The 23494-nt window shown below is 44.1% G+C and overlaps 1 long non-coding RNA gene across 1 annotated transcript in view; it reads right to left on the reverse strand.

The window, feature by feature from the left end:
• The window catches only part of LOC306914230, a 92088-nt gene extending 68876 nt beyond the window's left edge, over positions 1 to 23212 (reverse strand). Inside the window, exons 1-2 of the long non-coding RNA XR_013788675.1 lie at positions 23078 to 23212; positions 22862 to 22971 (exon numbers count right to left, since the gene is read on the reverse strand). This is a non-coding gene — a long non-coding RNA (uncharacterized lncRNA). The remainder of the gene's footprint in view (positions 1 to 22861; positions 22972 to 23077) is intronic.
• Between the last annotated feature and the right edge of the window lie 282 nt (positions 23213 to 23494).

Here is a 23494-nt window from a genome sequence, read left to right on the forward strand (position 1 = left end):
AAATGTGGAGCAAATCTTTGAATATATATTCTTTCAGAGCGAACGTTTTTAACTCAAATCTTTGCTTCTGGGGAGGTCCCTGGAACCCTGTTGGGGTCCTTGACATGAAATATTGAGCACCACTGATACAGAAACATGAGGTATTTCAGAAAACTGTCAGCATTTAGAAGACATTTTCTAAATGTCGAGGTCAGGCCTGAATGGGTTAATAGATGATGAAGTGCCAAAACAGTTCATCATGTTGCAAGCAAAGGAGCTTCAGTGTGGACTATTTACACCATTAAAAAGTATATTATTCTTGTTGATAGAAAATGTATGTTTACACCAAGTTTCCCCCCTCAGGCTCAAATCGGTGCTCAATCAAGTGTGGACCTAAAAAACCAAACAAAAAAAACAAGCCTAGACGGTAATTCCAATTAGCCGTTCTCGCAGAGGGAGTCTAGTGGAGTTGCATCCGATGCTGTTTTACACAGCCTTTTGTACTTGGTGAAGGCCGCTGGCCAGACAACAATCCTAGCTGACAGTCCGGTTCCACCGCCACTGTCTAATGCTATGCCCAACGTGGCTAATTGACTTTCAGCCGTCGTGAAGCATTAGCGGCTAACTCTAATGGCCCCTCGCTCCGACGCCACGTAAATGGTGGTTCTACAGCGATACAGTGTGGGGGAGCCCAGGTGAGCTTGCATATATGCCTTTTTTGGGGGGGGGGGGGTTATTCAGAAAAAATGCAATTAACCCATTTTGGGCGGGAACCCCTTTTGGTGTTAGCATTATGTTATGCTTAAGCTATTGAAAAATAGCAGATCTACAAGCTCATAGCGCGCCACCGAGTGGCGCGCTACGAGCTTGTAGGTCTGCTATTTTTTTTTAAATCGAAGAACCACTGACATAGAAACATAGCTTTTTCAGAAAACTGTCAGGATGTAGAAGACATTTTTAGAATGTGATCTCAGGTCAAAATGGGTTAAGAATTGGATAATGATTATGGTGATAATTCATGTGCCATTCGGTGGCGGGTGCGACGTCGCAAACGCAATTAACTCCGGATTTGCACACTTTCCAAAGCAAATTGGACTCGAGCGACGGAAATTCCGAACGCACGCAGCATTTTTCACCTCCGATAACGACGAACGAGGCTTGGGCCAGGCCATTATGCCTAGTTGCCTGCTAATGGGCCATTCATTTGTATGATGACACGGGGGGGGAAGGAACACAAAAGACACAGGTTTTTCCACCCTCTTCTCTCTTTGTGGAGCACTCTGTTCTCTCTCGCACCGTGAATGATCGCACCCCAGTGGCATTGTGGGTGTTAAATTCATCCGCCAGGAAATAGGAGTTGGATCTTAAAACGGGGGAAAGGCTGCATGGAATGCGCGGGGTGGATCGATGCGTCTTTTAATTATTGCCGTTGAATGGCCAGGGCAATGCATGCTGCTGGGCTCGCCCTCGACTGCTATTATATGGCTGAGCGTGATGCATGCTCATTGTAAAGTCAAGTGTATCTATTACTGCATGATATTACTATACAATAGGGAATAGGTACACATAGTGGTCTCTTGCGGACGCAACGTGGACGTCTCTCACTATGGATGAAGACTTCTTCTCTTCGTGTGATCCATGTGAGAGTTTTCGCACTCGGCTAGGTGGAAAAGAGCTTTTCTTGTTGTCTAAAGACCTATATGAGAACACACACACACACACGCACACACACACACACACACACACGTACGCGCACGTCGACGTAGACGAGGCTGTAGATTAGCATGGCTGGTGGAGGAGGAGGGATTTGTCGCGCCTCACCCTCGGCCATTAATCCCCACTGTAATAGAGTGAAGCAGATGGCAGCCAACAGAATGTGGTGACACTGATGGAATTCCGGCTAATGATGCTCCCAATCCACAAAGCAAGACAAACGGCCCGAGCGGACGGGTAGAATCACTCGCTTCCTGTGACTCTGGGATGGAAAGCGAGATCATTTTAGAAATCTTCCCCACAGCCGAGAGCGTATCTCCGGTGTTGACTATCAAATGTTTGCTATTCAATGTTTGCAGAGTCTCTCCCACGGCCGACCAGGGGGCCATTTGCGCGCGACGCCAAAAACGCCGCGCAGTGTTTTGGCCACAGTTGCGAGGAGTAATTATGCAGGAACAATTGTGATGTGATGAACAAATGGCATGGTGTTTGTGGATTTAAACTCACGTCTACAGCATGTGCCGGGTCGAATGACATTGCACGGTAACATTAACATGCATTCTAAATGAGTGTATTCAGACATGAATTTGCTACTTTATTGCTCATTATATTTACATGAAATGGAAATTCACCACCACTTTAATCACTTCTTTGCTTTGCTCTGAATCATTGCTATATAGCATATGCATACGGCATATTTACGGCACAAGCCAATTCCTCCCAGTCCCCATTTATGTTGTGTGATACTGTATGCTATGATATGCTAATGATAATGTTTATTGATGGTGGTTTAGATTTGACAGTGTGTTGTGCTTCTCTCACTGTTTTCCATGTATGGTGAATATATGCAGCATATTGGGAGTGGATATAATGTGCACACATTCATGTGCGTGTGTCTAATTCTGCACGTCTTTCTCCACCATGCCATGAATTTATTATTATTTATGAAACACAGTTGTTATGTATGGTGTTTTTACGGTTGGGTGCCGGCAGGGGAGAGTAGACCAGCTACGCTACGATATCATTATCCACATAAGTACACCAATCACAGCACAGCTCAGATGGTGCTGCTACGCCAACAACAGCTTGCTGTGTACACACACCGAGGACATGCGAGTACAGTAGATGTCCCATCCGGTTAATGCAATAACCATATGCGTCGTCCGTATAGTACTGTGTCTCCTATGGAGATCTCTGCCTGTCCTTGTCCCTATTATGCCCAAATATGTGAGGGCCCTGAAGTCATATGGGCATAACGGTCAGATCGGCCGGTTCTAGGCAACCACCGATCCGACAGACTCAACGCCGGGCACCGCACTTCCTCGGCACACGTTTGAACACTCATTCATACAGTACCTATGTATCCTGGACTGGAGTGTTGTAAAATGCTGAAAGGCCATGGAGAGCCATGCTTTAGAGTTTAAACCATGATTTCCCAGGCCCGGGCAAACATCTAAACTCTCTTTTGAGTCTCGACCTGAAAAGTTTGGGAACCACCGCTTTAAGCACTCACTATCAGCCACTTGACTCTATATGCACTGGCAGGATGTGTTTGAAATTCCAGACAGCCCATGATAACGATGGCTTTAAGTGGAGTTTCCACTTCCATGTACTATAACTAGGAGCTTGATCACAAAATGACTGCGGTACTTTTTTTGTCTGATTGCAATCTTTGCAGATTTAAAAAGATCTGTCCGTCCGTCCGTCACTCACTCCCACGCACGCACGCAGGCACACACGCACGCACACACGCACACTGCGTCTCCCCAGCTACAGGCAGTTATTTCAGTGGAGTCGGCTCATGTTTAGGCCTCACAGTTATGATGAAAAGGGTAATCACGCTGTCACCGTGTGGGGCTAGGCGAGAGCTTTTAGATTTGGAGTGCTGCAGCTGAGACTGCCGGCGGGACGGGTCAGCGTGCTGCTGCTGCTGCTCCGTAATCAGGAGAGGAGACGGATTACGACACACGACGAGATGAGGAAGACGCCGAGCCAAAAAAAAGTATGTTACGGTCGGAGGGGAGGCGATAAGCATAAAGGAGAGGAGTGGAAAGGAGATGAGGAGTGGAATTCATGTTCTATTTGTTGTTATCACTAACCAATGCAATAGCAGTGCAGTTATCTGCATAACACTCCTACTGAAGATATATACAAAGTCAGCCACCTACACTTAAATTGAGTTTGAAATGTAAATGCAAAGATGTACAAAGATTAAGGCTAGGTATTGAATAATACAAAAGTGCTGTTCGGTCAGAAATATCAAAGACAAATTGAAACAAGTTTATATTGGCATAACCAATATAAAGATAAGAGAGTGTTATATAATAACATAACTGAGGGTCCTGTGTATGTAGACCTTGATTGATTGATTGATTGAATTGATTGAATACGTAACAGATTGTAAACAGTACAGTGTACGGTAGGACAACACAAAAAGCTCTAGGGGCTTGTTTCCATTGTGGTCCTGGGTATTCAATTCATCAAGACATTAAAAGACATACAATGACACGATATCATTCAAATCATTACTGCTAGAAGCAACTTTCTAGGGCTAGTTACAAATTGCAGACCGGTGCTCTCTTAAAAGGGTATCTTTGAAAAACAAAGAAGGGTCCCGCACACTGTCAGAAAACTTGCCAAAAATGTTGCTCTTTATTCAACGTTTCGGTCTATTCGACCTTCATCAGGACAGACAATTTTGTTTTTCAAAGATACCCTTTTAAGTATGCTTTATTGCCCTACGCACCTGTCAATAGCCTTGAGGTGTGCATCGGCCTTTTGCTAAAAAGACCGGTGCTCTCTGTCAGCCTTTTGCTAAAAAGACCGGTGCTCTCTGTCACGGGTCAAAGGGAAGTGGTTGGTCTTTGCCGTGATGCCGTACATACAACTCTCCAGGTTAGAGAGCAAAAGGGACAGGCCATGTCCGGTGAGGCGTTGTTATTATGGATCCCGCTACAGTTCTAAGCCCCGCTGTGATTGGCCAGTAGTCGCTGTGATTGACAGGGTGTACCCTACAGTTGGAGGCCATCGATATTGTCCTTTTCTTTTTGCTGAGGTTTGCGTGATCTGCGCAAAAGGACAGTTAACCCATTTTGGTGTTTTAAACATTATGTTATAATTTAGCTATTGAAAAATAGCAGATCTACAAGCTCATAGCGCGCCACCGAGTGGCGCGCTACGAGCTTGTAGGTCTGCTATTTTTGAAAAACCGTGAAAATATTTATTTCAGAAAACTGGAGGATTTAGAAGGATTTTTTTTTTCATTTTGAGGTCAGGCCTAAATGGATGAAATGATAAGGGACAATATCGGTGGCACCCAACTGTATATAACGTTGGTGGGGTTCATAATCACACTCCGGTGACAGTGGCAGCTAACAGGGAATAGCACATTGCTATTGGTTCTCTGTAGCGTACTCTGACTGCTGTTAGGGACGGTTGACTAAGCCCCACAAAGATACATTTGGGACCACACGTTCCACCTGTGTGAACGTGTGCATGTGCGTACGTCTATGTGTTTGTGTGTGTGTGTGCATGTGTGGGTGAGGTTGTCATGCGTGCCTGAGTACTCGGTGGCCCTCACAGCTGCAGTGTGTGCTAGTGACCGACTTTCCTCTTGGATGTCACGTCATTTGGCCACATTGCAATAGGTATTCTCAACAGCCAAACGAGGCAAGTGGAGCATAGCAGGTAGATCTCAAATCCTTGTGCTGCCTTCATTTCATGTTACCTACTTTTGTGTTGGGGGAAAACAGAAGCCTTACTCAAGGGTCTGAGGTCAGACCTTTATACCCCCGGGAGGGTTTCAGGCCAAGGTTGGGTACTGGAACCTGAACACACACACAGTCACTAATCAACACAAAGCGATGCAATATTATTATCACTGCAAAGCTGGGCAAGCTGAGCTTTCTGCTTGTATAAAGAACAATTACCAAATTCAGTTTGTGCACTTTGCACCTTCTAGATCCCCTCACAGCTGCACTCGTTTGTTATTCACTGTGGGGGTAAAGATAATAGGTGAAATGCATTTTGAATATGCATTATCTCCCCCACATCACTGGGAAATGGAGGAAAGAGAAGGAGAAAAAAAAAAGGCTTGGTGCAGTGAGATAACATTTTCATGTCAAAGCTTGGGGTTAGCACTGATTAACCCATTCTCGGCGGGAACCCTTTTTGGTGTTTTAACTAAGCATTATGTTATACTTTAGCTATTGAAAAATAGCAGATCTACAAGCTCATAGCGCGCCACCGAGTGGCGCGCTACGAGCTTGTAGGTCTGCTATTTTTGAAAAATCGTAAAAATGCGGCACAAATCTTTGAATATATATTCTTTCTTTATTTCGACGTCAGGCCAAAATGGGTTAAAGTGTGCGCTTCTCCCAGTAGGTTATACCACAATTATTTGTTTGTAAGGATGAGTCGTACACTTCAGAAAATAATCCAGATTAGAGTGGATTTATGTGCCTTAATTGCACAATCCACAACAAACGCTTGTATACGTAATTTTCCATTTTAAACCGTTTTCTCCCGAGAAATCATGTTTGTGCCGTTTCAGCATACAGTATAAAACTCTAAAAAACTACAATAGCCTTCAATGTTTTGCGTACGCTTCACTTACTAGTCCAACAGCAAGGCTGAGATTCAAATCAAGACTTGTGCTTTTGACTTGAAACACGCACTCCTGGTTCAAACTTCAAGAAGTAGTGCCTCTAGCCCATTTTGGGCGGGAACCCCTTTTGGTGTTAGCATTATGTTATGCTTTAGCTATTGAAAAATAGCAGATCTACAAGCTCGTAGCGCGCCACTCGGTGGCGCGCTATGAGCTTGTAGGTCTGCTATTTTTGAGTGGTGTAAAACCACTCCTACAACTGGCTTTGTTAGTCTGTGCAGAAAAAATTAGCATGGTTGCTATGTTCACCCTGTTCACCCGGGTGTGATTTCATTACGTCAGACATGATTTAATTACGTCAGACAGGCTATATAAGACCTTACACCACTCAGTTCACACGGGTGAATCGACGAACGACTGACATAGAAACATAGCTTTTTCAGAAAACCGTCAGGATGTAGAAGACATTTTTAGAATCTGATCTCAGGTCAGAATGGGCTAGAGCTTTTCTGCTTACTTCCCCAAAACACAATCCATATCCAAGACTCTGCAATATGCAATCGGGCTCTAAATTACACCTGCCGGTGCCAGAACACATCTACCTACCAAAAGTGTGTGCACAGCAGCGAATATCCTATCTTCCCTCTCTCTTCTTTTTTTCCACCCTCCAGCACAGATGTGATTTTTTGGCACCGGCCCCCTTCGCTGCATCTGCCTGTACCTCAGTGCTCAAGGATTAACTGGGACAAGTGAGAATAATTAACCATGCTAAAACCCACCCCGACTCCTCATCATCCTCCTGCATCCTAACTGGATAGATAAATAAATCGACGACCCTCGTCCACGTTAACCAATTTTGACCTGAGACCAGATTCTAAAAATGTCTGTACATCCTGACAGTTTTCTGAAAAAGCTATGTTTCTAAGTCAGTCGTTCTTCGATTTTTCAAAAATAGCAGACCTACAAGCTCGTAGCGCGCCACTCGGTGGCGCGCTACGAGCTTGTAGATCTGCTATTTTCAATAGCTAAAGCATAGCATAATGCTAACACCAGCTATGAGCTTGTAGATCTGCTATTTTCAATAGCTAAAGCATAACATAATGCTAACACCAGCTATGAGCTTGTAGATCTGCTATTTTCAATAGCTAAAGCATAGCATAATGCTAACACCAAAAGGGGTTCCCGCCCAAAATTTATTAATACTCAAGCCTCCTGAGAGCAGCCACTGTGAACAGTTTCCTCGCTCTGTTTTTTTCAAAGTGTTCTCTTCTACTCACTCCCTTCCTTGTCTGTGTGGAGCTGCATGCCACTCCCTCTAGTTTTGCCATCGATTCGGAATGTGTAGGCGGAAGATTTCCAACGGTTTTGGATGTGAGCGTCTGGAAATGTTGTGCGTGTTACACCCCCCTCCCCCCCACCCCCTGCGCGCACCCGTATCCTGTGTTTCGCTCTATACCTATACCAGAGGTTTTCGAAGAGGCTTTTGAACTTCCATCTACGTAGCATTTGTAATCAATGCAATGAAACACACTTCAAAGCAACACTTTTCTCTGGCTGATTATTTCATAAGGCGGGGGGGATGGACTGGACTGGGTGAATCAGAAAGTGTTTCCCTGATGCATGTTGTAGATGAGAGCCTAATGATCTTTCTCTTTGCTCATTGTTGTCTGGCATTTTGCCAGTGGACGTATAGAGCGTCGCAGTCCCGCCCCCTACCATGGCCCAGGAAATGATTCTCCGTTCACATTTCAGAAAGTATTTATTTAAAGACGTTTACGCCGCGGACAAAGCCAACTCGAGTCGTGACAAATCATGACAACAAACACATTTTTTTTGGGCCGAACAAATAATTAGAAATAATTAGAATAGATTTTTGTTGTTTTTCTTCTTTGTAATTTTTTGTTTGGTCCAAAATATTGTTTGTGTTGTCATGAGTTGTCACGACTCGAGTTGGCTTTGTCCGCGGCGTAACCGTCTTTAAATAAATACTTTTTGAAATGGCTATGGGAAAAATGCATTGGGATTCATTTCCTGGGCCATGGTAGGGGGCGGGACTGCGACGCTCTATAGCCTACTAAAGTTCCTCTCCACACAGAGGAAGCTTTTGCGAGGTTTGTAGTGAACCCCTAAATGACTGTCATAGACACGTGTATACTTTTCATTTTTGTATGCGCGAGAATTTTTTTATTTACTTCTACTGTATGTCTTATTCATATTTACATTTGTTTATTTCATGTATACTATTGTATCCAAAAATCTGAACTGAGTGAAAGTCCCTTTTTATTTATCGTATTATCTATTTTTTGTGATGTGATTGAAGACAAATACTGTACATATACTGTAGGTGTACTGAAGACCTTTTTACAGGTCAGAGAGTGATTCAGAAAAACCCTCATGTCCAAAATGTCTCTGACCAAGGTGTCTTCAACAGCCTATAAGTAATTTACGGGATAGTTCAGAATGTTTTAATTAAGCTGTATGAAATACTTGCTATTAATATAGTGGTTGCAACTGTATTCATTGATTGCCCGAGTCCCGTGGTGGGAGTTCTGCTCTGGTTTTGGTGAAATATTAAAAGTAAATTAATTCACACAACTAGCGTCATTTGTATTGTTGACCTATTTCTACCATATAGTGCAACTTTCGTTTTTTACCCCTCTATCACACGGAACTATGTTTTTTGTGTCCATATCACTATGCCCAAAAATAGTTCCATGTGATATGTGTCAAAGTTGAACGAAAGTTAAAATAAAATAAATGGGTCAACAAAACAAATGATGCTAGTTTTGTTTTTTATTATTTACTTTTAATGCGTGGCCCCAGTGCCCCCCACGAAATTACCAAACTACTTAATATTCACCAAAACCAGAACAGAACTCCCAACACGGTACTCGGGAAATCCTTTAATGCAACATGCTAGAAACGTACAGAGGAGGAGGAGACCTGTAGCTTTAATTTGAGGTATGGTGTGACATTGTGGTCATTATTGGCGAAAATGGCCAAATTGCTTGGCACGGAAGGGACTTGTAATTAGAGTGCCTATGGCGCAGAAAGAGTTAATGCAGTATCCGGGGAGCAGTTAGGGTTTAAATGTCTTGCTCGGGGACACTTCAACACATAGAGGCCAGGGGGCAAACTGGTGACCTTCTGATATCTAGACATGGCTGCCCTTTAGCACAGCAGATGTCAGTCTGGAAAACGGAATCTTCTGGTCTGGAAAAAGAAGCCAATTCATTCGTTAATACAGGAGTAAAATCTACCACAAAATGTGGTAGATACCGCTATACGTCCAACAAAATCTTAACTAACCCTTTAATACCAGGCACCAGAGGATGGAAAACAAGGCTATAGTGTCAATGTGTCCTTGAACAAAACACTGAACCCCAAACTGGTTGGTGCCTCGCACGGCATGTGTGAATGTAAAGTACTTTGGATAAATGCATCATTTACAATTTTAGCACAAGCCACATACTGTCCAAATCGCTCTGTGGTGTGCCAGGAGAGGGGGCAAAGGGGGGTAGAGATCATAGAGGGAGAGAGACTCAGAGTAGAGTCGCTGCTTCTTCGCCTGGAAAGGAGCCAGCTTAAGGTGGTTCGGGCATCTGGTCAGGATGCCTCTCGGGCATCTCCCTAGGGAGGTCCTCTCCTGGGAGGAGACCCAGGGGCAGACCAAGGCGCAGTTGGAGGAAACACATCGACTCACTGGCCTTGGAACGTCTCGGGATCCTCCAGGCACTCTGGTGGAGATGTTGCCCCCGCGACCCGACCACGGATAAGTGGTTGAAGATGGATGGATCATAGCGGGGAGGCACTTCAATGATGAGAAGATCACCACGCTATAAAGTCAGAAAAGTTTCTACTCGCTAACACAAAGTCATCAGGGGAACACATTCTTCAGAGGTACCAATGTTGAACCGGAGCACCTCAAACAGACGCATTGTATGCTAGTAAACAACTCTATTGCTAGCAAGCCACAAATGAATGTCGAGAACTCCAGTATTGGTCAAACTAATAATACTGCAGCATCAAAGCTAACCTCTTCAAGTGCAGCTATTGTTGTCATTTACAAAATACGGACTTGATGGCTTTCATCATCTAAAGCATTCGCCGTCCACCGATTGGTTCTACTTACAACTGCCGGGATCGATCGATTCTCAGTTGATGTTTTCCATTTGACTTTTGTCGCGAAAACTGAGCTGGGTTTCAAAGGCTATGGCGTCAACTGATCTGGCTTTCAAAGAAGGCTATGAAGTCGATGCTGTTTTAGGTTTTTTTCTCCCATTGTGTCATGCCAATTACCTGCATGTGTATTATAGTTCATGTCACTGTCTGCCAATCCTATACAGCCAAGTAGTGGTGCAACAATTCAAACTAATTTAATTAATAGATTGTAAATATATATATATATATATAAAAAGGTAAATAAAGGTTAATTAAATGAATAAGATCTATCAATAATCAATCCCTATTTTTGAAAATAGCAGATCTACATGGATACTGCACACCGTTGTTCGACAGCATACAATAGGGCTTACGTGTCATTGCTATATAAAATAATTAAATAGTATGAAATAATCAACCTTCTCGGTTATTTGATTAATTAGAAAGATAAGATAGGCGAATTTAATTGTAAATAAAATAATGATAGTTGCAGCCCTGTAGAAAATAACTTCAACCCTGTGCCCCAGTGCCGATCTTCCGCCGTAGTCTGAAAACCCACCTTTTCAGACTCCATCATGGCCCATAGCACTTACCCTACCCCCTTAGACAGCACTTTTTAGACTTAGATAGCATTTGAAACAGACTTATAGCATGTCATGTAGACAGCACAATAATTGCATTGTATGTAGTCATAGCACTTCATAGTATATATGTACAGCATAGTATAGCATATATGTATAGTTTATATGTATAGTGTCATTATATAGATATGTTCTAGTTACGTTCTTAGCTTACGCATGTTTCTTGACAAATGCATTTTACATATGTGATGTATTCCCATGTTTTTGTTCTTCGCTCTGGATTAAGAGCGTCTGCTAAATGACTAAATTGTAAATTGTAAATTGTGCCACTTCACGACGGTGACACTTGATGTCCTGATTCACACATTCAGGCATACATTGTTGTGGAAGCCAATAGCAGATTGCAACAGGATTGTATCAGAGTGCCTTTCAGCACCCAATCAAATACAATGCTAATTTATGGGGTGGAAATGTAAGCGCAAGGACTGTTTAAATTCGGAACGCAGCTGTTCTAGTTTGGCACAAAGAGGCCATGCATTGAGACTGCAAGGCAGGCAGGACTCTGGGTTTGACGTTTTTGTCAACGTGAGCAGAAATCTGCTCTCTTAGTTCAAAGAAAGCCAATCAGCTCCATGCAGGACTTAACACAGCCACTCCCCCAACAGGTGCCCGATAACTGTGGCCAAACCGCTCGCTCAAACACACGGTAATAGCAAAAAAATTATTCAGAATTACAATTAAAAAAATAGCTGATCTACAAGCTCAAAACGCGTCACAGTGCGACGCGTTTTGAGCTTGTAGATCGGCAATTTTTTGCTACGACAGTAATGTGGCCCTCTGGAGTGAGTATGGAAATATGGTGGCCCTCTCTATTGTCGAAGTTGCCCACCCCGGAATAGCACCCCCGCCCCCCCCCCCCCCCCCCCCTCACCCACCCCAGGCAGCAAATCGAACCCTGGTTCACCCGCTGTGCCATTAACACTTAGTTGCTGATGGCAGGTGGCTGGAGTGCTCGCCCTCCCCCTTAACTGAAAGGTCATGGGATCGATCCCCCACAAAAAGAGGGAACCCATCCGTGACGGAGTCCTTGAGCGAGCTGCCTTAGCTGCTCTGCGGGGAGCCACAACATAACTGGCTCTGCACCCTGACAGTTTTATGTTTCTGGGACACCAAAGGAATACAAAACGCTAAATATAGTGCAAGTAATCAAAGTAAAGTAAGGCGATCAGAATCAGGTACACTGACTTCCAAGACCGCAGCACTTGTTTTTTTTTTACTGTACATTGGTATAGCGTGCAGCCGTGCACATCCATTTAAAACAGTGCTTTTCAACCAGTGGTCCTTGAGGGCGTTCCAGGTGGTCCACAGCTAAATGATGGGAGAGTTGGAAACCAAATGGACCCGTATATATCTTTAACTCTCGAGAGCAAAACATGAAACCAAATGGACTATGAGTCCATTTGGTTTCGTTTTGCACAAAGTCTACAAACTTAGAGAATGTAGAAGAACTGTTATTTTGATCAACGTTTGCTTGTTCTGAGAGGCTAAATCTCATCAAATGGTGGTCCGTGGCTCAAATCCCCAATAAATAATGGGCCTTGATATGAAAAGGGTTGAAAACCACTGATTTAAAAATACTAGTCACATAAAGCAACACACTCTATACTAATTAGGGAACAAGCCCGAAGGGCATAGACCCCTTATTGTTTCCGTAAGAATTCTGCCATTTTAGCCGTTTTGGCAGTTCTGTGCTGTCGTTTTCCATGAACATTGGCAATAATAGTAGAGGGCCGTGATGATCCATCGGGAACTGAAGCTCACAGTCATTTGTCAATGAGTAAATGATATGATCCACTTATTCAACAACAAAAAAAAAGCAACGTCAAAGCATTTCGTGGTTTTTGCTACAGTTTAACCACTTAAACCCCAGCATCAAGATTGACAAGCTCACAAACAATGCGGCGCAAAACGTGCCACACGGTGAGCTTGTCTATTGCCAATGTCTCGCGGAAGCTGCTTGATCCCCACAGTGACTGAAAACAGAAAACACACTGGCATACATCCCTGAGGGACTCCGCTCAGCCATATGGGGTTGACGTGGTTATAATGACAAAAAAGAGGGCACACAATGTTGGCGAATGCGAGCGTCGGCCCAGGGGACACTACAGCAGAGAATTAGGTGCGAGTGAGATGGTACCCCCTTTCTAATGCCGCTTCATAATATGTCATGGATCATTTGACTTCCCCCCACCCCTCCCTGTTCTCTCTCTCTGAGGCCTCACTCAGACCTTTACTGCATTGCTGTATGATTGTTGGATGAATGTTGTGTAGTGTCATGGCCGCCCCAATGCATTTCCAATGGGAGTCACATGGTTTGACACAACATTTGTGTTGTATGAGGGGGAGGGGCGCAGTCGAAACACAGCCGAAAGCCATACAACAGCTTGTAGTCCAAAATGTGGACTACAAACCATGTGACTTCCATTGGAAATGCATTGGGGCGGCCATGACACTACACAACATTCATCCAACAAGCATACAGCAATGCAGTAAAGGTCTGAGTGAGGCCTAATGTAGATGTACTCCATTACAAGTAGAAGTCTCGTATTCAAAATGTGCTCAAGTAAAATTACAAAAAGTATCGGCATAAAAATGTACTTATAGTACTAAAAGTAAAAGTACTCATATTGCAGAATGGCCCATTTCACAAGTTCAAAATGTGTATCTTTTGAACTCACAATGCATTGCATCGCAACGCATTGTGAGCTTGGAGATCGGCTATTTTCAAATGGCCGAAATGTATAGGGTTGAAGTGGTTAATGTATGTTTTCTAAATCATTAAAATAAGTAACTAGTAGCTAAAGTTGTCAAATAATTGTAGTGGAGTAAAAGTAAAAAAAATTGGCTCTGAGATGTAGTGGAGTAGAAGTAAAAGTATCGAAAATTGGAAATACTCAAGTAAAGTGCAAATACCTCAAAATTGTACTTAGGTACAGTACTAAGTAAATGTACTTAGTTACTTTACACCACTGTGTATGTGTATATGGGGGATAATGCCATTCAGATTTCAGACCTCCCGGGAGCCAACGGGGTCTGTGGCTGGGAGCGAGCCAGAATTAGTACAGTATGCTCTCAGAGGCCGCATCGCTTCATGCACTACTAGGCCACTGAAGAGAGAAACGTGCGTGTGTGTACATGCAGTGCGTGTGCATGCATGTGCGTGCATATGCTTACTATGAGACCGGGGGGGAGGGGGGGGGGGCAATGCACGACAACGCATGCGGGGGCTGCCTGCCACTGCGCACCCTGACCTTTGCCTGGAGGTACAGTATCGCGCCGCCGACCTTTCCATCCGAAAGACGAATGGTAGCGAAGCAGCAGACTCCCGCTAAAATGAAACAAATAAAAAATCACAGCAAAAATAAAGCACTTTGATGTTTCCTCGCAGTTGATGTATTCGCTTGCCGATGCAACGTTTTGTTTTGACAGGCCTGTGACTGGGTCTGCCTGCACACATCTGAGGTGCCGAACACACCGAGCGAAGCATGGAAATTCACTATAAGACGAAAGAAAGGGGAGGGCAAATGGAGAGAGAGAGAGAGAAAGAGAGCAAGAGAGAGAGAGAGAGGCAGAACTGATAGTGGTGGGAAGGAAAAGAGAGGAAAATTGCCATTAGTAATGCAGTCAATGATTAATATCGGGAGAGGGACTACAATTCACTCTGCCATGAATGGCACCCTGGCACTCGTCTGGGAATGAGACGCCCAGGGCCACGATTATTCATCTTGCTGCTACATTAGAACTGTGTCTGTTAGGCCTCGATAAATAATATACCGTCATTGTCGGGGGCCGAAACCTCACATGTCCAAAAACGGTTACTCGTCGTGATTCAAATCCAACGAGATCAAAAAATGGCAGATCTACAAGCTCGGAAAACACGTCGCGTCGAAGCGTGTTTTTGAGCTTGCAGATCGGCTACTTTTGCTACTTTCGTGTGACGCTGTGGTAAGATGAAGTATGGCGTTCATTTACAAAACCGAAAAAAGGGGAAAAAAAGTTATTATATGGAGTTAATCCATTGAGACCTGGAACGCATCCATGTCACGTTAGCGTTTAACCACATTAACCATTAACCCATTTTGGGGCGGGAACCCCTTTTGGTGTTTTAAACATTGTTATAATTTAGCTATTGAAAAATAGCAGATCTACAAGCTCATAGCGCGCCACCGAGTGGCGCGCTATGAACTTGTAGATCTGCTATTTTTGAAAAATCGTTAAAATGTGCCTCAAATCTTTCCGAAAATTGTCATGATTTAGAAAACTTTTTTTTTTTAATTTCGACGTCAGGCCTGAATGGGTTAAGAGGTTTCTGCCCGACAGCAACGATACAAGCCTGGCATCTTTCACTCACTGTACTTGGCTGACACACAACTGATACATAAACCCCCCCCCCCCCCCCCCCCCCCTCACACACACTTATTTGCTCACTGGCATTTGATCAAATTTGAAGTAAATACATAAAGCACTCAAAACTAATTAATGATTATGGAAGGCTGCGGGGATAATGAAAAGTATATCGATGGTGTAGGAGTGAGGAAAGGAAACCCTTTTAATTTCATTTAGAGATGGTGAGGTAATTAGGGGAGGGGGGGGGGGGGGGGGGGGGTTAGCTTATACCCCGGCCAAAAAAGGAGACGATTTATAAAGCCAGGGGTTTCGATCAGCCAGTCATTCTTCACTCATTTGGAGCGAGACAGTTTTTGCTAGTCGCGTCCAAAGACACCGGGACGTGTGCATCTGTCACGCGGCCCCGTTTGCGACACACAATTCAACGGCATTGGCGGGAGCTTCATTCATACTTCCAACGGTGTCACACGACGAGAACAGAAGACCGGCTGCTATTTCACTGCCATTTGCGGCGCACGACACCATTGCAGGGCATAAATTATGCTTTTTACAGGCCTGTGGTTAGGATTGATTTTTTTTGTTTTGTTTTTCAAAACCCCATGTGTCGTCAAATCTGCAAATCTGGGTTGTGACGGGTTATAAATCGAATTGTGCTGTCGCTGTGGTAATCCAGATCCAAAGTATCGGTCCGCGCGACACCGGGATAGGAGTACACCCATTAGTGGTAGATTTTTTTTGGGGGGGTGGGAGGGTAGGCTGATATGTACCGCATATGTACCACTTAGAGCTGACAAGTCTAGGGTTTCTTTGAGAGACTTTCTGAAATTTCTCGGCACTTTGGGACAAGCGCCGACAGCAGTTTTCGGCGAGAGTAGTGAAAGTGACACCCTTCTGGTGGCAAGATGGAGGGCAAATGAGAGCTAGAGAGAGAACAGATATAGGGCACTCTCCTTTTCTCGTTTCATCTCTCGAGAGTGCTGACTTCAGCACGGATTAGGCGGCGTGTTTGTTCTCGCCGCTCCGCTCCGTTACGTTTCCCCGTGCGGAGGCGGATAAGTGTGTGTGTGTGTGTGTGTGTGTGTGTGTGTGTGTGTGTGGGCGTTCGCCGTGAAGGTCAGCGAATGTCTTTAGATAATAATCCACTGTAATTTCATCTGTGTCTTAAACCCTGCAGTCAGCATGAAACGGAGGCGCACCCAACGCACAGCAGAGACGATGGAGGCTTGAATGCTGTGTTTTTGTGTAGGTGTATACTGTATGTCTACAAGCACGCACAGTAAAAAAAATAGACCCAAGGGGACCCGTTACTGGGTGGACATCGTGTGTGTGCGTGCGCGTGTGCGAGCGAGCGTGTACAGTGCAAATGCAATTTGCGAGGCCCCAAGCTCTGCCCAGGGGCACACAGCAATTTAACACAAAGTGTCCACTTTGTCTCAATTTCCCAATCATAAGTTCCCCCTTTGGACGAAGACAAACTGCCCCGAAAATCTCCCTTGTCAATGTTTAAATGAGCCTCAGGAAAGGGAAGCCAAGTCATGGAAATCCCTCCTGAGTGAACGGTACAGACACTTGAATCATTGCCATGATAGGTTTCCTCTGGTTTCACAATGTGCCTGGACTACTGCAGCTCGCCATGTCTCTGTAATGAACCTCACGGGACGCTGTGTGAGCCGGGGCAGAGCTGTGTGCGGTAGCCCTTCCCCATAGCCGCTGGCAACCTAGCACGCTAATGATGCCGCGCGGGTTCAAAGTGTTCCAATGAGCACACTCCTCAGAGTGCAGTGCACACAGTATCCAGCATGTGGTTGCACGTGTGTGCGTGCGTGCGTGCGAGCGAGTGTGGAGCGGGTGACGTCCACGCGCGCATACCCACACATGAAGTATAACTTGCTTGTGTGCATGTGCCTCGTGTGTGCATGTGCTTTCTTGTGAATTCATGTTTCGCAGAGAGCATTTTAGCATTCTTCAAAGAGTCATTGACATGAGGGAAATGCCTGGACTGCCTCGATGGAACTGGATATGAAGGTCTGGGGGGGCACTTGCATGGAATGCCTTGCACACGGTGAGGAGAGTGGGGAAATCTGAGATGGCAGATGACCTCAAGAGGCGGCCGTTTGTGGCTACAGCAGAACGAGTACTGCTGTACGTGGGGCCAAAACAATGGACGTTGCGCACAGTACAGCAGGAACAGGCCCCGTCTACACAGGAACAGGCCCCGTCTACACAGGAACAGGCCCCGTCTACACAGGAACAGGCCCCGTCTACACAGGAACAGGCCCCGTCTACACAGGAACAGGCCCCGTCTACACAGGAACAGGCCCCGTCTACACAGGAACAGGCCCCGTCTACACAGGAACAGGCCCCGTCTACACAGGAACAGGCCCCGTCTACACAGGAACAGGCCCCGTCTACACAGGAACAGGCCCCGTCTACACAGGAACAGGCCCCGTCTACACAGGAACAGGCCCCGTCTACACAGGAACAGGCCCCGTCTACACAGGAACAGGCCCCGTCTACACAGGAACAGGCCCCGTCTACACAGGAACGCAACGGATGGCACATGATGTCAGTGTTATTATTCGTCGACTACCTTTTTTCACTGAGGAAAATGAAATGGAAACTAAGCTATGACTAAAACTAAGACTAAATATATATATTGACAATTTCGTCAACAAATAAAACTAGACTAAAATGTTAGGAATGGACTAGTGACAAGAGAGCCAGTATAAGTCATTTTACACTTGGTTGCATGCTGAAAATAGCAGATCTATTTCGGCTATTTTCAGCAAGGGTAAAAACTGTCATTCCGACGGCATTAAGGCCAGCCAAAATACATTTTAGTCTACTAAATCAACTGTAGATTTAGTCGACTAAATCTTATGACATTTAGTCGACTAAAACTAGACTAACACTAAGGCATTCCAGGTGACTAAAATGTGACTAAAACTAAATGAAAACTATTCAAGAACAACATTGCTTGATGTCACATGGGAGTACCACATCGGAAAGGTGGACCTCTACAGGAGCCTCTCACGGGTCGACACGGGTTGACAAGGTCAATCCAATCCACTTTATTTACATATCACCGTTCACAACTCAAGGTTTACAAAGTGCTGTACAGAAAGTTACAAAGCTATATGCTGTAAACCTAAAACATAGAAGCAACAGCAAGACCGCACAGTAAAAAAGAACACCTAAGTAACAACAAAGCCAAACAAAAAACACAGAAACTCTCAAACGGAATTAAAACCAAGGTGTAGACGTGGGTCTTAAGGCGAGATTTAAAAGTCCCGATGGTGGGCGCAGTAGGACATAATGGAAGTTGAATAATGGAAATATTCAATAGAAATTCCATAGAAATACATTGTGGAATTCCACAATTTGGGAGCTATGACAGAAATCGCTCGTCACCGCTGGTCTTTAAAAGTGCCTTCTTTGTGACCTCAACTTCTTTGTGATTCAACTGGCCTGCAGACCGCAATTATGGCCTTGAGGGAGTATAAACCTTTATGAGATCAGAGAGATACTGAGGTGCAGACCGAGAGAGAGAGAGAGAGAGAGAGAGAGAGAGAGATGAACGCAGAACCAATGGAAAGCCCACCGACACTGCGGGAGCCATCCCGAGGCACATGCTATAGGAGGGGAAGCGGCTGCACCACCTACTGTATGTGGACGCACCGTGGCGTGACAGCAAAGCTATAGCAACACTGCGGAAATCAACATAAGTACTTTACAGTTAAATAGGATCACTTTGAAATTGTGTTAATGTGGCTGTTGAAATTCAGGTCTGAGTCAATGAGTACGTTTACATGAGGACTGTCTGAAACCCCCTTTTAATTCAGAATAAAGGTTAAATCCTATTAAAAGTTGTCATGTAAACACCTATACAAACTTAAATCCGAATGAAAATGCTCAATGCGATTTAAAAACCACTCACTGACCGGATTATTCCGATGTTGAATGCGATTGAAAGAAAATTGGACTCATGTATACACTCATTCGGATTTAAGTTCATTCTGGTCTTTCTGAGCATGCTCCAACGTCAACGTGCGCCAAGGGAATATATCTTCCGAGGAGTTTGCTCATATAGCGCATTTTTTCATGCATTTTGCAGATCCAAAATGTGGAGCAGCAGCAGTGGGGATGATCCCCCTGATGATGATCTGTGAGAGTTCAAAAGTCCAATCTGAACCATCCCGGGTTGATCATGATCACTCTGATAATTTTCAAGCATATGCTGGCGCTGTATCTGCAAGATTCTGCATGGATTGCTACTGTACAGTGCAGCGGGGGGGACACAGAAAGACAGTGAAGGAGAGGACGCAATGCTGTCAGCCCGCTGATCAGTGATCTCTCACTCACTCTCTCACACACACACACACACACACACACACACACACACACACACACACACACACACACACACACACACACACACACACACACACACACACACACACACACACACACACACACACACACACACACACACACACACACACACACACACACACACACACACACACACACACACACACACACACACACACACACACTTTGGCAGTACATTTCTATTTTAGTTTATAGTCTTTAGAATGAAACTTCCAAGAATACGCCATTATCGCTATAATGTCGATATCTATCCTATCCCCTTAAAAACTTTTATATAACTTGCCTATTCCAAGTTGCAACCTAGACGTCGATGAAACATAACGGCTTGCACAGTTTGCAATGATGAGCAGCTGCAATCAATCTAGTATTAAACACCCAATTTATTCTCTGGTATACAGCCTACAGTGTTGCGCCCGGTATATATTTAATGCCATGCCATGATGATGAGGCCATAGAATTTTGGATGCGGCTGCCACAAGTTCAATAACTCTGTCTCTATGGGTTCAAGCCTGGATTATCTTTCGTCGCACAATGTTTTCGTGCAGAGAACATTATGTAATGTACAAGACCACAGATGAGACACGTTGTCAGCCTGTAGATCAGCTCTTGCCTCTTACACAATGTACTGTACGTGCATTGTGCAAAGACGAAGCACAAAGAAATCCATAATAGCCTCGTGAGCCGCGACAGAAAAGTTGATAAATGCAATGTCCCCCATATCTCTGTTTACTGCTTTGTGTGTGTGTTCAACAGTCTCTCTCTCTCTCTCAAAAATAACGAGCAACCTTGATACTAATCAGTGTGTTACGTGCCCTGGCCGTGCTGCCTATTTTCACACCCAACCGGGCTTTTAATAAAGTACAAAAAAAAAAATTACTTCCAAATGATTTTATTCAGAAGTATTTATTCTGAATGAAAAGCCGGCATGTATAACCACACTCAATGACTACACCAAGATTTCTGGCTCAGGTTGTGGTTTTAACATTACAGATTTAAGCTGAGCGCTGACTTTAATTGCTCTTCCTTTTATCCAAAAACAGTTTGTCTTTGAAAATGCTGGCACATCCAACGTTGGCTTCTTCAATGCATTTACTCAGCGTTTGTGCTGGACCCTAGTCCCCAGGTGGTGATACAGTTATGCAAATCACCGTTATGTTACTTGTAAACCGTGCAGTTAAGTTAGGTTTTGTTTTTTTTATATAAAAAAAATAATCTATTGCCTATATTTGGTGCCGAGGTTCTGAGCACCAGTGCTGCAAAGTAAAAGTGTATTTGGGGCCCTGAAGGTCTCAATCCACTTTTTTTTTAGTTGGTTAGAATTGACATCGCCAGAAAAGGAACTTGATGATAGAGTCTATAGTATAGTATAGTATAGTATAGTATAGTATAGTATAGTATAGTATGCGTAATGTTACACAATTTTACACACACTTTTACACCAATAAAACACTGACCATGTTTTCCGTGCTGGACAGCTGGGCACTCTGTAATGGATCAAGGATCGAGAGAGCTAGGGAAAATACGGGAAGAGCAAGCGTTCCGTGCTCTCGGAAAGCCCCGCTCTGATTGGCCAGTAGTCGAAGACCCACAATGCTGGGTTGAAGTCAGTCTGGTAGTCACGGGATATCAATAAAATCTTTAGTTCTACTTACCAGATTTGAAGCTATTACTTAGTCGTTTTACCCTTGTTTTGCATGTATGTGAATGGTTTACTTGTATGTAAAGCACTTTGAACTGCACTATAAATAAAGATTATTATTATTATTTGCTTTGTTGGCGTGGAATTATCTCAAATGTAATAATGAATAGATGAATAGAATAGAATTTAGAGAACATAACGGCGAACGAAGCATATTATGCTTCCGTTGTCTGGGGTCCAGCCAGGAGTCTTTATACTTGGCTCCCTGTGTGTGCAGATTTACAAGCTCTGGTACAGTAGGTCCGCTACATTGGCTGAATGTTCATCTATTATGAGGGCCTAGGATAGGGATGCTAGGGTTCACGGGGTTAATATAATGCAATGTTATCGTAAACCCGAGGTGCAGGTTTATTGTGATGTAGGCTAATTGGAATATGGCTCTGGACCAATGGGAATAAAGATGCATTGTTTCACACTACATTTAACCCATTTAGGCCTGACGTCGAAATTAAAAAAGAAATTCGCTCTGAAAGAATATATACCTATTCAAAGATTTGTGCCGCATTTTTACGATTTTTCAAAAATAGCAGACCTACAAGTTCATAGCGCGCCACTCGGTGGCGCGCTATGAGCTTGTAGATCTGCTATTTTTCAATAGCTAAAGTATAACAGAATGCTTGAAACACCAAAAGGGGTTCCCGCCCAAAATGCGTTAAAGTGAACCACAGAGCTAAATTGACTACGACCAAAGATGACCGTGTTCAAAGACATTAACATCAAACCAATTACATTCCTACTATTCTGCAGCCTGGGCTAGTGTCAACCTTAATGTCCGGCCAATAATAAGGAAATGTTAAAGCAGCTTATGAAAAGAAAATGGGGTCACAATCAGTGGGCTGTATCCTCCCTCTACACTATCTTACAAAAGACAATTTTCTTCCCACTGTCGTAAAAACATCTTAACACATTTTGGGCGGGAACCCCTTTTGGTGTTAGCATTATGTGAAAAATAGCAGATCTACAAGCTCATAGCGTGCCACCGAGTGGCGCGCTATGAACTTGTAGGTCTGCTATTTTTGAAAAATTGAAGAACGACTGACATAGAAACATAGCTTTTTCAGAAAACTGTCAGACATTTTTAGAATCTGATCTCTGGTCAAAATGGGTTAAAGTTCATATGTATGCCGGTACCTCGACTTCTCCAGCAGTGACCGAGGGCGCTGGGATGATGTTCCCAGGCTGAACAACGAGGCAGAGAGCGATAGTATACACTGTATCCGATGACTGTCAACGCCGCGCACGGAAACAAAAACTTTTATCATCCGAGAACAATGAAGTCCCTCGCCTGTGACTAGTTGTCTTTAATATAAACATTGATGTCACCTTACGGCCTTGGCCTCCCGTCAGCTGTTGATTTTCTGTCTTCATCTTCTCAGTGTGTTGTCATCCTCCATGCTGGGCGTGTAATGGCGACAGTCCCTGACCACGTAGTGCTAGAATACCAATCAGTTTTTTTTAAAAGATAGCGGGCTCGTTTTGAGCTTCTTACATTGAAATTGATATGTCCATTAGCTGTTGAATACAAATTGGAAATCTTACCCCGCTGTGTGCCAGGGCTCAACTTAGTTTGACAAATCCCGTTGTGGTTGGTTTTTTTTCTACCCCTTTTTATTTTTCTTTGACTAAGAAAATGAAAACTACAGGGGAAAATTGTGCCGGGATTTTAGGTCTAAGTGCAGCTTTAATCCATTTTGGGCGGGAACCCCCTTTTGGCGTTAGCATTATGTTATGCTTTAGCTATTGAAAAATAGCAGATCTACAAGCTCATAGCGCGCCACCGAGTGGCGCGCTACGAGCTTGTAGGTCTGCTATTTTTTGAAAAATCGAAGAACGACTGACATAGAAACATAGCTTTTTCAGAAAACTGTCAGGATGTAGAAGACATTTTTTAGAATCTGATCTCAGGTCAAAATAAGTTAATTAGATGTGAGACTGGCAACGCGGCACATCAACAGC

Source organism: Electrona antarctica (assembly GCF_951216825.1).
Source record: "Electrona antarctica genome assembly, chromosome: 21".
Taxonomy (NCBI): Eukaryota; Metazoa; Chordata; class Actinopteri; order Myctophiformes; family Myctophidae; genus Electrona; species Electrona antarctica.